This window comes from Talpa occidentalis, unplaced genomic scaffold, assembly GCF_014898055.3.
Source record: "Talpa occidentalis isolate TD23 unplaced genomic scaffold, MPIMG_talOcc4v2.1, whole genome shotgun sequence".
NCBI classification, from domain to species: domain Eukaryota; kingdom Metazoa; phylum Chordata; class Mammalia; order Eulipotyphla; family Talpidae; genus Talpa; species Talpa occidentalis.
In genome coordinates, this window is record NW_026555331.1 from 82,944,065 (window position 1) to 82,963,787 (window position 19,723).

Below are 19,723 nucleotides of genomic sequence, written 5' to 3' on the forward strand. Positions count from 1 at the left end.
ACTTCCATTTGCTCTACAATCTAAATATTAGGCAGACCTGAATTCTATGAAAGGGAGATGAAATGGTAAAATGGGCAGAAACACATTCACTCCCAGCTGTCCTCATTTCAATCCTGGTAAATTTGGTCAAGTTAATTTGGTCTACATGCCTCAAGTTTCCAACTTCTAAAAGAAAGGCTTTTATCCCATCTTTAATTTCCTTTATTTCTCTAAAATTCTAATTTGTTTATTGAAAGTCACCCCTGGAAAGCAACAAATAAAATGACAGGATAAATTGGCCACCCTGTATGCTCTCTACTCCAATTTTTACCTGTATCAGCCTACCAAGTCCTCCTCACACAAATCAAGAGGGGAAATTCACATGGTTTGGGTGTTAAAAGATAAACTAAGGCATGTGAAAACCCTTAAAAGTTTATTTGGAGAAATATCCTTTGAAATCCAGCAGCAGCAAAGCAGAGAGTTCCTTAAGAGCCCAGAAAGAACTTACATAGAGAAAGTGCAGAAGCAAATGGAAATTATATTTGACCAGCTATACCTTAAAGCCTAATTGGCTGCTTGTAATCAGTTGTCCTTATTGTTTTTATTTCATGACCTTATGACACTTGCAGGCTTAGATTCTGGTTTGCATACACAGATCACCGTGACACCAGCTCTTCCTCCGTCTAATGGACTCCTTGTTTGATTAATTTAACATGAGGGAAAAAATATTTACATCACCAAAGGAAGTAAAGTCCGAGTTACATAGCCTCTACTAATGCTATAAAAGTAGGTTCATGAATCAGAGAGAACATCAAGTAAATATTTTCCTAATATGGAGATCCAGTTTTTCAGAGAATGCTTCCAATTGGAGGAAGATTTAGGTAGTACTTCTCATCCAGCAGAGCAGCCATGCACGAAGCAGCTTGGTAGTTAGGGGAATTCAGGTGGCCAGAGCAGGGGGTTTCCAAGTGAAGCCTGTTCATGAAACACTTCCTAACAGCCCACTCCATAAGGTCTGCCTCTGGGTCTGTTTGAATACAGCTACATTCTGATTTCCTCCTTAATGTTGGAAAACCTATGTTTCTGATTATTTTCTCAAATTTGGCATGAACTAACATTGAGCAACACATTGCAAAAGAGCTCTGTGCTGGGCAACCACGTAATCTTCAAGCCTTCAGATCCAGTGTGGTAACCCCAGAAAAAGATCTGGCCCTCTGGCTACATCCACACCCCTTTCCACATGGCATCTCTGAGGAGGAGTGCTGAGGGGACAGCTATGCAAACCTCTCCACTTACCTGCCCCACACCAGTCTTTCTTTGCAATGTCTCCCAGCTTCTTCACATTGTAAATTTCATTCCATTAGCATGTTGAAGCCTCCTCCCAGATTATTAATCAAGATGTGAAATAAGATAAAACCTAATTCGCAGTCCCTCAACTCGCAAAGCCAGGCTCATTAAACATATCTGTCAACGATGGATTACACCAGCCTTAGGCTCCAAATTGATTGGAAGTCAGGGGAGGGGTGCAATGCACTTGGTTGCACAATATATTCAAGAGAAGGAACTCCTTTTAAGGTGTGGCCAATTAAATCTGTTCAGAGATAACTATAGGCTATATAATTTTATAGATTCTTTTCTCTAGTTATTAATGGTAGTCAAAGAGATGAAGGAACAGATGTAGAGCAGAGAAACAATAATTCCAGTGCCATGTGTGAAAAGCTGAGAATCATTATGAATGGGAGTAAAGCAATATGCCATATTGGAAGCAAATCTAGTGAACTGCTGTACGGATTCAAACAACTATTTCCTTGTGTCAAAAAGAAAGGGGAAAATGTTGAAGTCTGTTAAAGTGCTTAAAGTCACATTTCAGTAAGATTCTTATCTATCATCCTGTCATTAGCATCCTCACCACCATCCCCATCATGATATACTTTGTATTTACATTGGGCTTTTCAAGTTCAAAGCACAATGCAGACACATCAGGCAATTAATCACCTTGAGGGATCTGTGCTGGGTGGAATGCTTTCCCAGCAAATGCATTCCTAACGTGTCACTGGAGGATCCACTCGGCAGGAGTGTTCCTGGCCTGCAATTTGATGTCATATGTTGGCATTTTGTCAGACTTCAAATACACATTTTTTCACCTATCAAACTGACAGCCCTATTTTCTAAATCAAAGGAAAAATGATTTTACTGATCTTTTAGCATTAAGAATCACTCCTCACCATTTGGATGTTTCTAGATAGTACAGAAAGAAAGAGGTGGGAGAGGGAGAAGGGAAGCAGTAAAACTAAATAAATATATTAATTGTTTTTCAATGAGAAAGTGAGCAATAGGAAAAAATAATTAAATCTGAAAAGATGTATAATGGGAAACAGATGTGGACGTGAGAGTGATTTGAAATAACCAAAGAGTTCCAGACAGCTTCCAAGAATATGTTTGAATACATAAACATTTAATAGCACAATAGCTAGGCCAAAATTGCCCAATTTCAAAACATCACCTGCTTTCTTAAGTAAGTTTGCTTTTTATTCCTTGACATCGAGATGGAAAAGGAGGGTTTCCCACATTTGAGCTATTTATTAACGATTCTTTATTTATGATGGACAGTGAAACTAGGCATATCTGTTTCACTTTCCTGTCCTGGTAGGTTTCATATTCTGCTTCTAATTCCCATGCCCCCGTGCTGTTCTATTTGAATTTCCGATGCAGCAGAGGAAATGGCTTCTAAAATATTAAAATCCTGTTTTCATTGACTTTCTTTATGCTTTGTGACCACATTTATATTCAGATCAGGTTGCACAGCTTTTAACTTTTCCAAGTCTAAATTTAAAGTTAAAGTAACTTCATGGTACTTTAGGTGGATAGCTCTTATTACCAGGGAGAAACAGTCTGGAAATTGTAGAGAAGTTAGATCGATAAAATGTTTTTTCTTGTTTTTTATTTTTATTCCTCTTTTCAGACTTTTTGAAACTGTTTCAAGCTACAGCTATACCTTAAACAGGGGCTTATTTGGAGCAGGACAGCAATTTGGGAAAGTGTCCACGAAACAAATCTGCCTGGATTCAGGTTTGTGAATGGAAAATAGTTTCAGTCACATTCCCAAGGATGTTTTCTCCTTATCCCCAATCTTGCTTTCTCTAAATCCCATTCTGCATAAAAATCCACTTTATTGTGTCTAATACCAGGTGCTTATCACTGCCTCCCTCAAGGCCAAGCAATATAGTCTAGAAAAATGAAGCTGATCATTCTCTTTGAGTGAATCAGGTTCCAAAGAAATTAGGTTCTGAGAAATTAAACTTGGGGCCTCTGGAGCCGGCCCCAGGAAATGTACTTGCCCTTCCCTAAGTAATAACCCTCACAATAACATTATAATTCTAATAATTAAAGCCTGTACAGTGTTTTATAGTTCATAAAGCATTTTCATATCTTCATAAGAGCTCTGTGACAGAAGGTGGGCAGGTTTTGCTTTATCTGCATTTTATAGATGAGGAAACTTTCATTCACAGAGATTACACAAAATGTCTGAGGCCATAAAGATAATTAATAGAGAATCTAGGGCTCTACTTGGCACTCATAATTCCAATCCTATTTCCCTTCCCCCATCCTACATGTGTTCCTATAATTCCCTTTTCTGAAAGAAAGGTCATTTTCAGAAGTTTTGTTCTCGTGGTACCTCCCCTCCATCTCACGGACAAGTGCGACAAAAAAGTTTCAGACAATTTATTCAAACCACAGTCACACATCTTGTGTGCAGCAGTGGCTATCTGAACTTTATCCCAACTCGTTTCACTTTAATCTTGTTTGTCTTGGTCATGTTAAAGATAGTTTTCAATTCAACAAACATTTGTGGAGCACCCACTTACGCAGGCACTAGACTATGCTCTGAGGATACAACAATAAATAAGACCAACTCCTAGCCAGCCATTGAGAAGCTGCCAGTCTAAATTAAAAATTCAGTTATTATACAATACAATAAAGTAGTCATGGAAGGCTTCCTAGTAAAATGATTGTCTAAATTAGGCTTTAAAAATGAATTAGGGGCCTCCCCGGTGGCGCAGCAGTTGAGCGCTGGGTTGCGAAGCTGCCCGCAGCCTCTGCAGCGCCGGTTTGATCCCTGGACGCTGGCGAGGGTCCCACGTGGCCTGTAGACCTCTCCTGCCACAGCTAGCTGCTCCCCTCAGCAGTGTATTTTGTCAGTCTGCCTGTTCTGCTTCCCACTCTGGCTCTGGTGAATTCTCTCACCCTCCCACACTTCTGACTGTACCCAGTGCTTGTATAAATAAATAAATAAATCTTTAAAAAATAAAAAAATAAAAATGAGTTAGCTGAGTAAAGAGATAGGAATGAGTATTTTAGGTTTGATAATAGGTAGGTAGATAGGTAGGTAGAAAGATTTCACAGGATAATTGCTTAATGGATATAGAGGTTTAGTTTTGCAAGCTGAAAAACTGGAGATTTATAACATAATAATGTAAATATATTTACTACTACTCAACCACATACTTAAATTGGTAAATTTTATGTTATATGTACTTTACCAAAATTAAAAATAAAATGTTATTTTCCAGCATGTATAAAGATGCAACTCGTAGGCCACAATTCTGAACTTTTGGGAACTGAAACATGACCTCTGTAATTGGCTTTTATTGATTTTATATTATTTACAGAATGAAAGCTTCAGTCCCACAGTTGTTTGAATGTAATAAGAGACAAACCAAGTAAGAGGACCATTAATTATGATTTCTCCAACTTCAGTTTCCCGAAGTGTTAGCCCCATTCACAATCCCTAACTCTGCTAGACCTGTCCAAATCAACCAGGCTAAAATACAAACAAGAAAACTTTTTCTTCATCTGAGATCATAGTAAGGAAAGGAAAGGGCTCAGGCATAACTTAAAATTCATTTTCTTAGCCATTTATCTGACCTCTTTCTTTTCACACTGCACTCCAGTTATACCTAACTATGTATTTGTTGTTCCCTGAATATACCGTATTCACTATTGTTAAGCTGCAATAATATATATAGTGATTCATAGAAGACAGATATTTATTTTCATCTGAAATCCAGAGGGAGACAGGTAGTCCATTTCACATTTGCTCATATCTCATAAGCCATTACTAGTCCTAATACTAGGATGGGAAATGTGGCCTCTAGCTAGAAGTTCATGTGGTCAGCTGAAACTTGGAAAGTTTAGTTCTAAAACTTTGGAGAGGAGAACAGATGCTGGAAAGCAAGCAACAGTTTGCATTTTCTCCCACCTCTGTGTCTCTGCAGACTTGCTTCCCTTACTCAGGATAATTCCCCACATCCTTACTACTTAGCTCCAACATCACCTTCTTTGAGATGCAAACCCTTGCTCTGTATCTTTGGGGTGTCTGCGCTTCTCTCTCTGGCAAAGCATTTTCCTTGTATTTATTGAAATTGTCATCTACTTGTCAGCTTTTCTAACAGAACACAGGTTCATAAAGAACAGAGACCATGTCTTTGATTTTTACCCTCACAAAGCCCAGACGAGGCATGGTTCATAGTGGGCACCCAATAAATGACTGTGGAATGAAGAGGCAAAATACAAAAAAAGCAGAAATTATCTGAAAATTTATGTTAGGGTTTTGTTTCAGTTAATCTGGAAATAAAATAATTTTGTTTTTTTACCTGTCTCAACATGGCTAAGATTTCTAGCCTTGTCCATATTAATTTTGATGTTTTGGGAAAAGCAGATATACTTTCAAAAACATTATTAAGTAATAAGGCAGCAAAGTGTGGGTATTAGATTAATCTGAAAGTGAAGTATTTGGAGTTTGCCATAAAAACATCTTACATATGGTAGTTAGGCATCCAACCAGGCCATGAAATAATTATGATTCTTTTTTTTTTAAGATTTATTTATACATACAAGAATTGGGGTACAGGCCAGAGTTGTGGGGGTAAGAGAATTCACCAGAGACAGAGTGGGGGATAGAACAGGTAGATCAACCAAAATACACAGTGGGCAAGTCAGGAGAGGTCTGCTGCACCATATGGGTAGCTCCCTGGCTGGGGCTCGAACTCGTGCTACAATGGCTGCAGTGAGCTTCATAGGTTGAGTCTTAACCCCTTGTGCCATCAGGGAGGCCCAGCTATGATTCTTAATGTAACTAAACTCAGGTTCTTACAATACTTTACATCCTACCTCATGAAGAATGAGGTCAATTCTTGGGAAGAATTGCTTCCTTTTTTTTTTTTTTTTTTTAAGATTTATTTATTTTTATGCAAGAGCTGGGGTAAGGCCAGAGGCTCCTGAGGGGAGCAGGGGCGCGACAGGAGTGGTCTGCCGCACCATGTGGGCCAGCCGGCCAGGATCGAACCCACACTGCAGAGGCTGCAGACAGCTACACAGCGCGGTACTCAATGCACTGTGCCACCAGGGAGGCCCAAGAATTGCTTCCTTAACCCCAATTTTGCCTCCTCAACCCACCCAACTTTACCTTTCAAAACGAATGTGGGGTGTTTTAGTTTAGGTTCTCCCAGAAGTGGATCCTGAGAAAAGGATTTTGGTGCAAATGATTTATTTAGAAGGAGCAGTGAACATAGGTAAAGAAGTAAAAAATGGTGCAGAGGAGAAAAGCAGCGAATATAGGCTGTTTTTCAGAGAGCAACTATCTGAAGTTAATCCTACAGGGAGACTCTAGAGATAGGGTAAAATGCATGCCTCAGAGTAATCCCCCTAAGGAGCAATATTTACATGTGAATTTTTATATATTCTATATGTGATTATAAAAGTTGTATATGTTGCATATTTATATATTATATATAAAAAATATGTAAATTTATATATATATATATCAACTTGAGAGTCATTATTAGAGGCCTATGAAGGGGAGGCATATGTTAATTCTCTCATTCTTCATCCCTAGTTCCAGAAAAAACAGTGTTTAGGTCCAAAAGTGGAGATACTTGGATGTAATCTGTGACACACTTATAAGAGGCCAGAGAAATGCGAAGCACTGGGGAGTAGGAAAGAGGAAATAGTGATTTTATGTATACTAACGCCACTGAAGACAAAGAGCAGTGAGGCCACCCCCCAAAACAAAAACCTCTGAAATTAAACTGAGAAATCTGAAGGTCTATTTCTGGGCTGAGTCCACCAGACTGCTTGATATTTGCTATGTGTTTGAGTCCAGTCCTCTCCTGGCCGGCACTACTCTCAAGTTAGGTTGATTGCCTTTATAATTAGGAACACAAGTCTATAGTAAGAATAAACTTTGGTTTTAAATAACAGCTAAATGGCCAATGACAGACAGGTTCCTTTTTTTTCCTTTTGTAAAAGCAGTGCCATTCCCGTCGGTGGCAGTTGACACCCTCCAGAAAACTGAGATGCCGGCTCATTAAAGGGTCCAGACATTAGGGGATCACTTACCTCCCGTCCTTTTGCAGCAACAGTAAAATCAATCTCTGCTGTTCAAATTGGGATCTCCTATTACATTAGAGTGCAGCATTCAAAGCAACAGTGGGGGAAATGCCAATGTTTGTAGAGCAGAGGAAATCCTATAGTTGGACATATTGTATCTGGGAAGGCTTAGAGTGGGGGCATATCCCCACCTTGGGTAACTGAAGTCCCCCAAAGCACCTCGGAGGAAGAGAGCCTGGTCTGGGGTTCACATGCCATCTGCCCTGCCTCAGCCCTCAGCTATTGTTACTTCTCTCTATTTCACCAACAGAGGCCAGGACAACGTTTTCTGATGATAAACAAGCTAACAATTCAAAGCCTTTCTTCTAAACCACTCACTGCACTGTAAATTGAACAACACCAAAAAAAAAAAAAAAAAAACCCAACTATGGAGCAAAGTGAGTTTTTCATATTTGAAGAAAACCACTTCCGTGTTAATTGTCATTGGAAGAGTGACATAGGCTTTGAAGTGCTGGGGATATGCAATCTTCATCAATGGGAGCTCCTTCCCCAAGTATAAGTCTAGAACTGTGTGTTCTTAACTACTATGGGAAACTTATAATAGGGTAAAAATTATGTGCTGAAATTTATATGACATGGGTGGCAATGCTGGAATTTCACATTAAATGAAACCTCAAACATTTGTTCAGTAACAGAAGTACCCTTGGAACAACTGTTTAACTTAGAATCATTTTTTAAAATTATTTAATACATCTAAATAAAAAAGTAAATTTCTGTTACAAACAAGAAGGCATATGGTATCTCCCTCACACACACCTGTTTTTTGCATATATTCTTTTTATGTATTACTTTTACTTTCTTACACTATGTGGATTTATACTGTTCTAATGCCAAAGTTTTTTTAAACTGCATTAAACTACATATCATAAAATTCACCAGTTTTAAGTTATATCTGAAGTTTGTAAGTTTGCCAAGTTTTCCAACCACTACAATAATCCAGTTCTAGAGCATTTTCATCATCCTAAAAGATTCTTCATGCCCATTCACAGTGACTTCCAATCCTGCCTCAGGCTCTGGCAGCCACTAATCTACTTTCTGCCTCCAGAGATTTGTCTTTTATGCTTATTTCATGTAAATAGAACCATATAGTAGGTGGTCTTTTGTATCTGGCTTCTTTTACTTAACATATGGATTTGAGGTTCATCTATGCTGTAGTCTGTACCAGTACCTCATTCTTTTTTATTGATGAGTGGCATTCCATTGTACAGATATACCATGCTTTGTTTAACCCATTCACCAAATGACAGATATTGGGTTGTTTTCAATTTTTGGCTATTATGAATAATGCTTCTTTGAACAGTCCCATGAAAGTATTAATACTGCTATGGACATTTGCATACAAGTATTTACAAATAATACTATCATTTGTTTTGCAAGCAAATCTTTGTGTGAACATGTATTTATTTCTCTTCAACTCAGTTTATATCAGAGAAAATGAAGAAAAACATACGCATTTATATATATATATATATATATGCATTAGAGAAAGAGCCTTTTTGTTAAGATTTAGAAAAACTTTACACAGTAAAGTGTACTGTAAGAGAAAAAATTTTCAGTAAAATAACATGGGCACTGGAGAAAATTTGGGAAATAAATACATTACTCATCAACCCACCATTCACACATGCTCATCACTGATATTTTAATGACTTTTCTTTCAGTCATATATAAACATATATATGCATTTACATAGGTTATCTCATATTGTATATATAGTATTTTGTATCTTTTAAATAAGCATTTCTCATAGAAATTAAGAGCGCCTCATAAGTACATTTTAATGTTCATATAACATTCCATCACATGTGATAAACCATCTCTTATTTAAACATTTCCCATTGCTGGAATGTAGGTTTATTTACTCAGTAAATATTTATTAAATACCTGGTAAGTAATAGAAACTATACGTTTTAGAAAATATTTGTGAATATTTCAGAAAAGAGAATTGTAAAGAAGTGGGATCCTATATTTCTGAATCATATACAGTATTGTAAACCAATGTTACCTTAATTTAAAAAAAGTAAAATAAGAAACAGAATTGTATACTCCATTGAATGGTTTAGAATCACCAGTTCAAGTAGAAAGAAACTTCATAAATCTCTTACCCAATCCTTAATTTACAGGAAAACTGGGCCTCCCTGGTGGCGCAGCGATTGAGCGCTGGGTTGCGAAGTTGCCCGCAGCCTCTGCAGCACCGGTTCGATCCCCGGCTGCTCCCCGGCCACCAGAGGAGGGTCCCACATGGTGCGCAGACCTCTCCTGCCGCCCACTGCTTCCCTCAGCAGTGTACTTCGGTCCTCTGCCTGCTCTGCTCCCTGCTCTGACTCTGGTGAATTCTCTCACCCTCCCGTGCTTTTGACTGTACCCAGTGCTTGTATAAATAAATAAATAAATAAATAAATAAATCTTAAAAAAAAAAAATTACAGGAAAACCTTGAAAAGATGAAGTGACCTGTCTATTCAATACATAAACGAATACATATGCAGTATATTGTATAGCAATACATAGAAGAGACAAAACTTCCACCAAGGAATTTTCTCCAAAACCAAATTTAGCTACCATGCAACAATTTTGACTTATCAGCTACTATAAAGGTAATGATATTCCAACTACAAAGGTAGTGATAAACAAAAGCTACAATTTATTTATTAAACAATCTGGCATGCCAGGCTCTTTGCATACGTTTTCTCACATAATCCTCACATCTGCCCTGGTATATGGCAAATGAGGAAAATGAATGAAAGAGCAATCAAGTGATTCACTCAAAGCCACACAGTTAGGAAGTACTAACAACGGACTGGAACCTGAACTGTGCTACTCAAAGTGTGGTTCAGAGACTAGCTTATTAGAATTGCTGAATTTCAGACCCCATTCCAGACCAATTGATCATAGTGTGCCCTTCAAAAAGATCCCCCAGTGATTCATACCCACATTAAAGTTTGACAAACAACAGTAAAACCCAAAGCCTATTTTTTTTAACCATTTCATAATACTGTCTCAAAGTCAAATAGACAGTTAAAAATAACTGTGTAGATACACCTAACCAAGAATTAAAGACAACCCACTGCTTTAAAAATTTTTAAATATCAACATTCAAATCCAAAAGGAAAATTTCAATGACTGATATCTAATTACTACAGTACATACAACATCTAGTACATCAATTCCTATACAATTTCAATCTACAAAGTAAAAGAAACAAAATTTTAATCTACAAAAGCATAAAAGTCTGATATTGCCTTTAATGGAAATCTCAAAAATATACAAAAAGCAGGAGAACCTGGTGAATTTATAAAGAAAGCTTCAATTCTCAATTTTCCAATCTTATTTTCCTTCCTCTCATCAGTAATAAGGACTAAAAAAAAAATTTAAAAACTGAAAGTAAGTTGAACTCAAAAATCCCAACCACTATCATAGGAGCACACTCTATAGTTTTCTTGCCATAATTTCTCCAGGAGGAAAAAAAAAACTACTGGACATTTTTGAATCCACAAACAATACATCAAATCGGTAAAGCATAACATAAATAAGTAAAAAATTATTTACAGAACTTATAGTGGAAAAGCTATGCATGGGGGAGGGATTGCTAAACTGTGCAATTAGTGCTAGAAAGTTACATTAACACATAAATAATTTCAGTGGCAGGTCACAGGATTCACATGCATATTTTATCAAACTGTAAGAAATAATTTTCAATCTAACCCTGATCCTCCTGTGTACTTTGAAGTCTGCAAATCAGCAGTATAGCCTATAAGTTTAAAGAAATTTAGAAAGAATTGTGAAGCTAAAAGGTACTTTTGATGTTTGCTCCTTTTCTCCCATCACAAGGGCATTTGATACAACCAAGAAAAGTGGAAAATGTTAATACCCAAGAAATTTCCATAACCAGCATATTCATTTAACCCTTTAAGACCACTACCTATCATAGGCTACGGGTTAACACGACACAGCGGTGTTCAAATAAGTTCCCAATCCTATTAAACCCCCCCTTTTTAATAATCATCTTATTAATGTTCCTGAGTCTCATACCCACATATCCTCAAAATCAGTCTCTAACTTCTCTTCCTGCCTTGTGTCTGCCCTCATTTTACAGTGCTTCAGAATGAATCTTCTGAGGCACCGCTCAAATCACAACACCTTGCTCTGAAAAAACTTCAGTGGCATTTCTTTATCTGCAAAAGGAAATTCATACTCACAATTACTTGCTCATTTATTTCCCACACTTCCTTCACACCAACCTTAATCTCAAGTCAAACTGAATTCCTTGCTATTGCTAGCTCACAATGTCTCCCTTCCTCAACTTTGTTTATAGCAAGATTTACAGCAAGCTGGATTGACTAAACATGAATACCTGCGTGATCCCTTACTAGCTGTGTTGAAATTCATGCATCAAGATGCAGTTTAAAGGAGATTTCCCTAAAATTATTTCAATCTCTCTTAAGGAATGCTTGAGCCAATGAAAATTATTTGTTGAGACAATGAGATTCAGTATTGACCATTTTGCACTGTGAGTGCCTTATTACAGTTTGTGTCCTCCACTGAACTTTAAACTCTGTAAGGGCAACCCTGACACTGTCCCAGCACTGGCCCAACAGCTCCTTCCTACTATCTTTAACAAATATCCATATATTAATAAATAAATGAAAGCTGAGATCCTCTAGTGTCTTATTTGCACTTACTATATATTCAATTTCCCTTATTATTATATCAAACATGGTATATTATATATGTAATGTTAATATATTTTAAGTCTCAGGGTAAGATCCATATTTGGTTTATCTTTATATCCCCAGCTACTGGCATAAACCCACATAATTAAGTGCTTAATTTTTCTAAAAATAGGGAAAAAAATAAGGGAGGAAGGGCAGGAGGAAGGGAGGGGAAGAAGGGATGTGCCAAACACTAATGCTAATGCATTGCATGAAGACTTTCCCTTTTGTGATCCCCGCTGTCAGAATACTTCCATTCAGACCAAGAGAAAATTCACTATGTCATAAAAATTAACTTGGTTATGCAAGATTTTTCCAGATTCAAAAAGCATATGCCAGCCACATTCCAAGGATTTGTTTTTAACAAACTCCTCTATTCCTACTCAATGTCAACTTTATAAGAAAAAAGGGATGTGTGGGCAAGGGGAAATCTCCACCAAGTACAGAACTGTCAGTTTTCTCTGTTCCTTTTCCCTACGGACAATCCTTATGGTTTGCGTGAGTCCCATGGCTCAAGGTTAGAACAGGAATTTCCCTCTTTCTCCCATCCCTATTGTGAAATTCAAGCATCCTGCTCACTCTTTCCGTTGGAATGCTTTTGGGTGTCAGCTAAGCAAGATTGTTCTGCCATCTCCGAAGCTCAGAAAAGATGGTGTCAACCAGCAAAGAAGAGGGCAGAGGGGATGACACTGCCTTTCCGCCTACTCAGAAGCCTTCTCCCCAGCATGAGCATGAATGACTTTCTGACACTGTTTTCCCTTCTGGCCACTATGGCCATATCAGAAAACAGAATGCTGACAATATACCTAAGAGCTTTCAAGCAGAGTTGTCAGATGACATAGCCAAAAAGATGTTCAAGGAAATCAAGGAAAAAACCCGTTACTTGTATTGGCATTAGTACTTAACCTGTAGCCAAGACTTTATAAGAAAAAGTGGTAGAAAATTTCAAGAAAGTGAGTAAAATTAAACTCATTATTTTGCAATGAAATTGTTAAATGGAAGGACCATAGTGGTAATGAGCAAAAATGGAGCTAGGCTAACCTGTGCACAAACCCAGCTCTGCCTCTAAATTGCTAGATGATAACAACACCTAAGGGAGAGCCTGTATTTCTAAAACACAAACAAGGTTGTAAACCAATGTTACCCCAATAAAATAAATGTTACATGACCTTTGGTATTATACCTAAACTTTGTCACTGTAGATTATGATTTAAATAAAATGTCTACAGTTAGGGCCTCCCTGGCGGCGCAGGCAATTGAGCGCAGCACTGTGAAGCTGTCTGCAGCCTCTGCAGCGCAGGTTTGATCCCGGGCGAGAATCCCACATGGCATGCAGACCTCTCCTGCCGCGCCGGCTGCTCCCCTCAGCAGTGTACTTCGTCAGTCTGCCTGTTCGGTGAATCCTCTCTGGTGAATCCTCTGGTGAATCCTCTCACCCTCCTACACATCTGGCCTGTACCCCAGCTCTTGTATAAATAAAATAAATCTTTTTCAAAAAAAGTCTATAGTATACCTAATAAGGACTCAATAAGTAGTAGATACCAATGAGAAGATCAATGAAAAGCAATGTTTCTTAGAAGAGACTGTCAATAAGCCATGACATTATTTCTTTGCCAACGAGGTTTTCCTATTTTGTTACTGTTGTTTATTCTGTCCAGTCTTTATATAGGATATTTCAACCCACTGATCTAGCATTTGCTCAAAAAAAATTAATGCTAATATAAAAAATACCTAAACAATAGAACATAATACAAAACATATGAAATGAAAGCTGATACTAAATTGGGTATTTCTTTATTTTTTAAAGATTTATTTATTTATACAAGCACTGGGTACAGTCAGAAGCAAGGGAGGGTGAGAGAATTCACCAGAGCCAGAGCAGGGAACAGAACAGACCAACGAAATACATTGCTGAGGGGAGCAGCAGGCACTGCAGGAGAAGTCTGCGCGCCATATGGGACCCTCGCTGGCGGCTGGGGATAGAACTGGCGCAGCAGAGGCTGTGGGCAGCTTTGCAGCCCAGCGCTCAACCAGTGCGCCACCAGGGGAGGCCCTAAATTGGGTATTTCTAAAGACTACATGAGTATATCTTACTTTATGGAAATTTTTTTTCTTAAAGTGATTTTTAAAATTACTTTCTCACTAATATCCCATCGTTTTCTATCAAAACCCATAGAGAGTAAAACAATATGCCATTCTGAAAGTTTTTATCTAAGACCATTAAAATGCTGGTCATTGAAATCAAACAACTGAACACTAACCGATGATCCTAGCTGCCTCCTAACAGTCCACATTTCCCAATAGCAGCAACCTAAGCATCTTTTGTCTGCTACTGGCTACCCACTTATCTTCCTGAATGGTAGAATTTCCCATAATCTGCAGCTTTACATCCATTACTTCTATCTTTGTGGCTCTGCAACCCCTCCCCAATTCCCACATCCGCCCACCACCTTCATTGCCTAATAAGACAGGAAAACACTTTCACTTCTCACCGTCAAACATATGGCCCATTAATTTTGAGGATGGAGAAGAGACAAAATGAATTATTTTCCTGCTTAATAAGGCTTAGAGTATTGTGCTCTGTTTACTTAAAAAGAGAAAAGTTCATACTACATGTAACATCCAAAATGATGTATAAAGACTTATTAAATTCATAAAGTTTTCCTTACATAGCCAGGATCAACATAAAATGTATTTGTGATGTGTGAATGGAGGAGTATTTCCTAGGTTTAGTTAGTGGTGTTTCCAATTCTGCTAGGCTTTACTAAAAAAATAATTTTTTCATTAAACATACACACAAGAATCAATGTTCCTCATTAGCAAATAATTGTTTATTCATTAATGACTGATGCTATCAAACTTGACAAGAATTATAGATTTTTCAGTCTTTGTATTTTAGTAAATGCATAAAATAGAGAGTTTAACTTAAAGCTTTATCCCACTAATTAGCCTGATTTCCCAAATATTAAGAAAAGAATGCTACAAATTCAATTGCTTTCATATACCTGCCAAAACAGAGGGAAAGAGCCATGCTCATCATAAAACTGAATTCTCTCTTTTTTTCCCCCCTAATCTGTGGGGTTGCTTTATTTTTTATAACTTATTTATTTTTATGTATTTTACAGAATTGTTCATTTTTGTACAATGTTTGCTTCCTCTCAGGTGTAGATAGTCCCCGTAAAATTCCCACCACCAATTCACCTGTACACCATTGCCATAGTCCCTTGTACTCCTCCCTCCCATTTTGATCCCTCTTCCTTCCCCCTTCCTGCAGAACGTCTCTGATTTAATATTTGCCTGTTAATATTGTTTTTTTATTTATTTTTTTTTTTTGCTGATCCCTTATTCGTTTCCCCTATATTCTTCCAAAAAATAAAACCATCCAATATTTTTCTTTTTCCTTCTGGCTTATCTCACTGAGCATAATCTCTTCTAGCTCCAACCAAGTTGCTGCAAATGGCATGAGTCTATCTTTTTTTATTGCTGAATAGTATTCCATTGTGTATGTATACCACATCTTCTTGATCCAGTCATCTATTTTTGGGCATTTGTGTTGTTTGCGTATTTTACCTATTCTAAATAGTGCTACAATAAACATAGGAGTGCAGGCATCCTTTTGAATTAATGTTTTTGTGTTCTTTGGGTAGATTCCTAGGAGCATAAAACTAGATTCTCTTTTTTAAATGGAAGATAATAATGCAAACTTCCAAGTTATAAAAATTAGAGAATCTTGCAATTGTCCACAGAGATCTGACAAGGTTATTCAGAAAAGGAATACTGTTTAATTTAAACACTTACTCAGTTTTGCTTTGCTTTAAAAGTTATATCATATGGGCTCTATATGTTGACCTGCACAGGATTTCCTGATATTCTCAATAAAACAAGGCAACTCAGCATCTGCTGCTGCTATAATTGGTACTTCAGCCTTTCTACTCAGTTAGCATAACTTCCCATGAAGGATACTGAACCTACTTGAAGTTGTCAAAAATCCTTTAGAAAATACAAGTTTTGGTGGAAGCAACCTGCCGATAATATTGAGCGAGCTAAATAAAGAATAAACGACTAAGCAAGGCTGGCAGATATCCAAGCTCTGAACATACTGTCAATGTAGCAGGGCAGTCTTTCAGAAGATCATCTCCTCAGTAGCAGAAAAGCAAAGTTCAAAGTGAATGTTTAAAGAAAGCTAATTTCATGTTTGTGTTTAATCTCCATGTTAAAGAAACATCAGACAAGTGGTATTTAGAGAAACTAAGACTTAATCCAAATTCTGGGACTCAAGCTATGTTTATCTTTGGGGAGAATAGCCATTTGAGAGAATAAACAATAAATACCGAAATATTTTTACAAAGGACATTAAATTTCTCTAGCCTTTGTACTCTCATTAGAAGAAAATGAGAGTACTCTGGTTTTAGATACGCTGTACTAACTGTATCCATGAGCCATTGCAGATGATTCTATTAAATATATATTTAAGGGTTATCTGGCTCTTCCCCTTCTGGAATTCTAAATGTTGAGGCTGCCACATTTTTCTTGTCAGAGTATAAAATATTCCTGGACAGGTGAAATAGTCTCTTTCACATACATTTTACTTTGGATATTTGTATTTCCTGTGTAATTTTAATGTACCTGCATATCAAAAACATCTACTGGAAGCAAAAAACAGACCTGGGGTTTTAGGATATATTGTAGTACCAGGATTGGATGTTGTTTTGCATGCCTAAGAATTTCACATCTTTAAGAAGGCTTGCTGCACTGCCCATGGCCACTAATGGAACAGATTTTGTGTAGAAAATTTTTTTACACTAACAAAAAAAAATGTCTTTTATTGAAGCAAGCCTTCAAATTGAAATAGTGAGGATTGTATTATAAGAAAATCTTTCAAGCAAAGCTTTCTAATACATACAATTAATCAAATCAATTAAGTCCACAAATATCCTGCCTTCTAGTCTCTAAATTCATTCACTTACTAGGCCTGGTCAACTTCAAAGGGTTGAGAGTTAGTCCAAAGACCCTGCCCAGGGAGTAAGCCAAGGTTATCTCTGCTGGATGTAACTCAGTAGGAAGCCGATACTGCAGTAGCACATAATATATATACATCTAGGACAGAGAAAAAGAGAACAGATTTTGTTTAATGGTTTTTCTCAAGTCTTTAGGAAGAGGGCAAAAGTAAATATAATTTTTATTCATACAGAGAGGAAAGGGAAATGTTCGCCCTAAAAACAAAGAAAGAAAAACAGAGGGTAGAACATATCTGTTTATATCTTTTCCACAAAGAATTGAGACATCTTGCAGATAAGAGTAAAGGATGGAGGAAAATTTTAGTGAAGTGTTAACTTTTTGTTTTGTTTTGTTTTGTTTTGTTTTAAAGATTTATTTATACAAGCACTGGGTACAGTCAGAAGTGCGAGAGGGTGAGAGGATTCATCAGAGCCAGAGCCGGGAGCAGAACAGGCAGAAGGACCGAAGTACACTGCTGAGGGGAGCAGCGGGCGGCAGGAGAGGTCTGCGCGCCATGAGGGACCCTCCTCCGGTGGCCAGGGAGCAGCCGGGGATCGAACCGGTGCTGCAGAAGCTGCTGGCAGCTTCGCAACCCAGCTCTCAACCGCTGAGCCACCGGGGAGGCCCTGAAGTGTTAAGTTTTGACCAAGAAAAAGGAATATAAATTGATCTGCCATGGCTGAACTCCATGCTTTTTCCCAACTAAAACAAAGGAGGAGTAAGATATTGGAGTTATTGTCACTATCTGAGAATAGAAAACATACTAGTACTTCAGTGGAAGCAGCTTTTTTACTACTACTAATTGTAAGGAAAGTTACGTGACTCCTCTTAGGGTGCTCTAGTTTATATGCTACACAAGGTCTGAGCAAATGGGGTAACTGATTTCATAGTATATTGATCAGGGCTCTCCAGAGAAACAGTCCAATAAAAACTACAATCCAAGGATTGGCTTAAAGGACTGTGGAAGCTGGCAAATTCAAAATCTGTGGGTCAGGACATTAAGCTAGAAGCTCAGACAGGATTTACAGATTTGCAACGGATATCTTTCTTTTCCATGAAATTTCAGGTTTTGTTGCTAATACTTTGACCTGGTAGGATGAGCCCACTAATATCATCCAGGATAATTTCCATTACTTAAAGCAACTGTTGGGCCTCCCCAGTGGCGCAGCGGTTGAGCGCTGGGCTGCAAAGCTGCCCGCAGCCTCTGCAGCGCTGGTTCAATCCCCGGCTGCCGGGTGAGGGTCCCACATGGCGTGCAGACCTCTCCTGCGGCCCATTGCTCCCCTCAGCAGTGTACTTCGGTCCTTCTGCCTGTTCTGCTCCCGGCTCTGGCTCTGGTGAATTCTCTCACCCTCCCACGCTTCTGACTGTACCCAGTGCTTGTATAAATAAATAAATAAATCTTTAAAAATAAATAAATAAATAAAGCAACTGTTAATAATGTTAATCCATCTACAAAATATCTTCACAGCAACATCTAGGTTAGTGTTTGACCAAATAACTAGGAACTATAGCCTAGCCAAGATGACATATAAAATTAGCCATTACAGTAGGCCTGTTTTAATAACACCTTCCATAAAATTTAAAGAGCACATCAGCCAAAGGCAGCTGCCTGAAAGTCCCAGGTAGAGGCCTCCCTGGTGACTCAGGGATTAAAGTCTCAGCACTATCAAACTATCACCAGCCTCTGTGGCATGAGTTCAATCCCCAGCCAGGGAGCTAACCCACACAGCACAGCAGACCTCTCCTTTGTCACCCACTGCTCCCCTTAGCAGTGTATTTCAGTAGATCTGCCTGTTCTGTTCCCCACTTTGTCTCTGGTGAATCCTCTTACTGCCCTCCCCCACACTTCTGGCCTATACCCCAGTTCTTGTATGCGTAAATAAAAAAATTAATAAATCTTTTAAAAAAAAAAAAAGAAAGGCCAAGGCAATTGGAGTCATCATCATCAATGATCATTTAACAAAATACAATGTATTCTTACAATTAAATATTATGAAACTATATACTATATTTAAATAGCACAATTTCAACAACATTTAATAACACATGAAACTTTTAAACCAAGAAGAAAAAGGAATAGAAATTAAATGCATATACAGGATGATCCTTTTATAGTAAAATAACTTACTAATGCATAGATTTCAGAATGGAAAGAAATACTCCCAAATTTAAACAGTATTATCTCTGAATGACAAAACAATGTGATTTTTATTCTTTTCTATAATTTGTATGAATTAGTCCTATAATTAGAAAATAAAATCATTTTGAGATTATGAAATTTTCTATGCTAATCCAGCCTCTTGCCTGAATTATTAATTATTAATTATTCAGAGGGGCCTCATAGCACCTGCAGGCAGAATTCAGGTTACTCTCTCAAGAAGTGGTTCTATATTTATGCCAGACACTAATAAATAGTATTTAAGGCCTTAAAATTCTTCATCATGTATCATCTCAAAAATTATTTCATTTAAGTTACTTTTTGGGTTGTTTTTATTTTAAGCTGTTTTTAAAAGCAGCAGTAGCCTAAGATAGTAAAAGAATTTGCCAACATCATTCCAAGGAAATGTCTGGCTTTGAGTAGGCC

The 19,723-nt window shown here is 37.7% G+C and overlaps 1 protein-coding gene across 5 annotated transcripts in view; it reads right to left on the reverse strand.

The window, feature by feature from the left end:
- Window positions 1-19,723, reverse strand: part of MTERF1 (mitochondrial transcription termination factor 1) — a 341,137-nt gene that overhangs the window by 195,111 nt on the left and 126,303 nt on the right. The window contains exon 4 of one of the 5 annotated variants that reach the window (XR_008550678.1): window positions 17,106-17,235. The exons of the other annotated variants lie outside the window; for them this stretch is intronic. The gene's annotated coding sequence lies outside the window, so the exon portion shown is untranslated. The remainder of the gene's footprint in view (window positions 1-17,105; window positions 17,236-19,723) is intronic. 5 annotated transcript variants of the gene reach the window in all.